Genomic DNA, 4,793 nt, shown 5'->3' on the forward strand with positions numbered 1-4,793 from the left:
CCATGGAGAGAGCAAATCATTCACTGATCCCGGCGCATCGCACTGTTTACTTTTTTGTTAGAACTTTATTGAAAAGTTAGATTTTTATTAAGTTCTATGGGTTGCAGCGCATTGCACCATAAAAAGTATTGCATATTATACTTTTTCAGTGCACTGAAAAAAGTGGTGTGTACTGGCCCCATAGGAAACAAGTCTTTTTGCCTTGTCTTCCATTGAGACTGTGCTGATTAAAGGTGTCCAGTGCAGTCCCAGTGCACTTGGTGTGAAACAGTCCTTACTAATGCAGATCATACATGGGTCAAATTCCAAACTAATTTTCTTTCGAAAATCAGACATTTTGTTTGTTTTCTAATTCGATGGTGCCACCATTATTATTATTATTATACAATATTTATAAAGCGCCAACAGTTCGCTCAGCGCTGTACATTGCAATGGGGGACAATACATGAGACAGTACAATAACAATACAATGTGATACACGAGGGGTTTGAGGGCCCTGCTCCTTGGAGCTTACAATCTAGGAGGCAGGGGATAGTGGTATAGGAGGAAATGGCTGTGGGGGATGGAGTTGTAGGAAGAGTGGAGGAGGGCAGCAATTAGCAGGGGGTGGGGTAGGCTTCCCTGAAGAGGTGGGTTTCAGGGTGCGCCTAAAGGAGAGGAGAGTAGGTGATAGTCTGATGGATTGGAGTAGGGAGTTCCAGAGGATAGGTGAAGTCCTGGAGGCGGGCATGGGAGGAGGAGACGAGGGAACTAGAGAGAAGGAGGTCTTGTGAGGAGCGGAGAGTGCGTTTTGGGTGGTATTTGGATATTAGGTCGGTGGTGTGGTTTGGGGCAGTATGATGGACAGCTTTGTACGTCAGTGTTAGGATTTTGAATTTGATCCGTTGGGCAATTGGAAGCCAGTGGAGGGATTGGCAGAGGGGGGTGGCGGAAACGGAGTGGTTGGTAAGGTGGATGAGTCTGGCTGCCGTATTCAGGATCGACTGAAGCGGGGATAGCCTGTGGCGAGGCAGGCCAGTGAGGAGGGAGTTGCAGTAATCGAGTCGTGATATGATGAGGGAGTGGATAAGCTGCTTAGTGGTTTCTGGGGTTAGGAACGTGCAGATTTTGGCGATGTTGCGGAGGTGGAGTCTGCATGAGTTTGTGAGTGATTGGACTTGGGGTTGGAAGGATAGATTGGAGTCAAGTATGACACCAAGTACTCTGGCCTGCGGGGCGGGCCTGATGGTGGCATTGTTGGACGTGATGGAGAAGTCAATGGGGGGGGGGGGGTGTGCGGGTTGGGGATAAGACTAGGAGCTCGGTTTTGGAGAAGTTCAGTGTAGCCTCCCTGGCAGTATTCCCGAGTGTAGCTCAGGGTAAAGTTTCAGTACCACAAGCGGTAACCCCGAGCTACACTCAGGAATACCATGCGCCGCTGCTCCACGATCCCTCGATCACTTACCTTGTCCTGCGCTCCCGCGATATCCCTCCTGCAGTGTCCCTGGCAGTGTAATCCGGCGGATGCCGGTATCTGTCACCTGGGTTCCGTCCCCTGTGAGCGTTGGGACGTCCGGGGGACGGAACAGCAGGGAATTCAAAAATGACAAAAAGTGACATTCACTAAAATCACTAAAATCACATAGTATTCCATTACTGTATCAAACCATTTCACATATATTTTGTCCCTAGTGCTTTGTCCTGTGCCCTGCTTCATTTTTACTGTTCTTTCTGCCTGGAGACTGAGAAATGTCCATGGCGTCCAAAAAGCGTCCCTTTAGGTCAAAAGCGGTTTTAGACCGGCTAGAGAACTGCGATAGTAAATCAGAATCACTTGCAGAATTGAGTGATAATGATTCGTGGGGAAATTCGTCATCAGACAGTGAAAACGATTTTGCAACTTTGCTCAGTGATGTGCGAACTTGGCGCTATATTTCAAATTTCAGTGTTTTTGGTTTGACTATATTATTGAATTAAATTTATTATTATTATATTATTATTTTTAGGATTATTTATTAAATTATCATTTATGATTTTGTGTTTTAAATTTTATCATACCACCCGGGATGTTTACTATACTCTTGTTCGGACAGATTTCAGTGAGTTATTCCTAAAAATTACAGGCTTACAATAGAAAAAAACATATTTCCATGCAAAAAAATGGTACCGCTTTCAGCACCAAAAATCTGAAATAATCATACTGCCAGGTTAAGGAAGTGGAGCGACATCCAGTCTGATATGTTGTTCAGTAGGCTTGTGATTCGGGCGGAGACTGAGGGGGTGAGGCGAGGGGTCGAGAGATAGATTTGCGCATCGTCGGCATAGAGGTGGTAGTTGAAGCCGTGGGAGTGTATGAGTTGGCCAAGGGAGGAGGTATAGATGGAGAAGAGAAGGGGCCCGAGGACAGAGCCTTGGGGGACCCCAACAGAGAGGAGGAGTGAGGGGAAGATGGTAGCATTATAGGTAACGCTGAAGGAGCGTTGTGATAGGTAGGACGAGAGCCAGGAGAGAGCGGAATCTCTGAGGCCAAGGGAGTGTAGTTTTTTGAGGAGGAGGACCATTGATTTCGAAATTCGACCAAGCAAGTCTACAATTTCACCTCTTGTTGCTACAGAAAAGGATTTTCATGGCTTGGAATCTTCTTTTCTTTCCAAGTCAGCTCATGCTCATTTCTTTTTTGATTATATTTCTCACACGATTCTCCCATCATTAATTAGAAATTAGTTTGTCTTTCAAAACATTTCCATCATGTCCAATCACTCAAATTTGATGGCCGATGACTAATGGTGCAAAATTTCAATGAAAATTCTTAGTTTCGATTTGTGGAAGAAAATTTGTTCAGAAATCAAACCATTTATGGCCTGCATTAGGCTGATGGGGCAGCACAGTGGCTTAATGGTTAGCAGTTTCACCTGGCAGTGCTAGGGTTGCTTTTTTGAATCCTAACCACGGCCTGGAGTTTGTATGTTCTCCCTGTGCTTGCGTGGGTTTCCTCCGGGTTCTCTGGTCTCCCTGCCACACTCCAAAGACATGCTGGTAGGTTAATTGGCTCCTCTTTAAATTGACCCTATTATGTATATGTATGAATGAGAGTTAGAGACCTTAGATTGTATGACCCTTGAGGGTTAGGGACTGATGTGAATGCACAATATATATGTATATGTATATTGTATGTGCTGCATAAATTGACAGCACTATATAAGTACATGAAATAAATAAATAAAAAGAAAATTAAAAGGAGTTATGTACACCACTGAACAGTTTACGCATAATGAGCCGTAATTCTGGAGCCTCTATTTCCTGGTATTAGATAGTGAACAAGAGGAGGTGGGGGTAGTGTCAGGAGGAGGTGAACTTAAAGTGTTACTAAACCCAGGACCCTGCATTCACTATATCTGGTCTCCCACAGAACATGGAAGTGCAATTATTTTAGTAAATATAAACTGCTAAATACCTTTTCTCATCAGCAGTTAGAGCAGTCTTGTGACTTCTATCAGTGTTCAGCAGAGCACTGGTTAAAGCTTGTAGGAGGAGTTTTGATGCAGTCACAATATCCAGCACTGTAGATTCCTCCATCCACACTCTAGTGTGGATGGGGGAAGCCACTGATTTTATTATATTCACCCAGCAGGCTGAAACTGAGAATATTGAGCCATGTATGGCAAGCTTAAATTACTAAACAAAGGGACCAGCAGCAGAAAAGTCTCTCTGGAATGCTTTCCTCTTCATTTTACCATTGCCCTTCAATAATGCTATACATGGGAATCCCATTCCAGATCTTGCTTTATTTAGGGACTCTATCAGCAAAAAATTAGATCAGCTATAATAGCTGATGTGAACTGTAACAGTTTGCCAAGTCATAGATGAAACAATTTTCTTTCCTTCCACCACAGGTGGAAGGAAAGAAAATCAGTCAATTACCCAAAAACACAGTCAGTGTTGATATGGGAATCCATCCTGCAGCGCTATTGCATTCTGCCAGTGAAAAGCCTTCCCGGATGGCAGAGCACAATGATTACTACTAACGGCTATAGCCGCCAGCCGTATTCACCTGTAAAAAATCCTACATCCTGATTGTACCCAGCTTGATCGATGGACCAGTGTAAAAGAATTGCGAGCGCCCTAAAAAATATAGATAGCCGCTATGCACATAGGTAACCAATAACACCTAGTATAATAAACTATAAAAAAGGAGGGGTGCAGCGCTAAGGAATTAAATATCAATAAATAAATAAATCTATAAATACTGTATGTTTTCAATATAAAATTCATAAAAAGTTCATTAATGGAATACAATTAGGCCAGTTCAAATGGTGAGTAAAACAGTTCAAAAAGGTGACTCATATGCTCTGGTTAATCTAGAACCGGTGTCCGTGCACTAGTAGTGTAAGTAATACGCACTCACCGGGCGCGCATATATAATGCACCTTATATCAATATTCCAGATGTCATCAAGGGGAGTCAGGAACTGGGTGGTCTTCCCTCTAAGGGATGGTAGGTCATCAGACAGGATCCTTGGGGGTTAACAGATGATCCACGTCCACCGGGGTTCCCCTTAAAGGGTTAAGGCGGTAAGTAAGTAAGTAGGTGGTAAGGCGGACTTCTGAATAAACTTTAGTGACCGTTTAGTAGTAGCAAGGTCAAAAGAGGAAAGTGTTAAGTGGGATAGATATCTGTGCAGTGGAGATGCCCCCAAGAATTGCATCAATTTTGTTTTCGAGGTGATTGTCAATTTTGTGAATAGTGAGTGAGTTACTGGGTGGAAGTGGTGGTGGAGAAAGAAGAGAGTTAAGAGAAGAGACGATGAGGACTGG

The sequence above is a fragment of the Staurois parvus genome, unplaced genomic scaffold (assembly GCF_062004578.1).
Source record: "Staurois parvus isolate SC_StPar_1 unplaced genomic scaffold, SC_StPar_1.0 ptg000682l, whole genome shotgun sequence".
NCBI lineage: Eukaryota > Metazoa > Chordata > Amphibia > Anura > Ranidae > Staurois > Staurois parvus.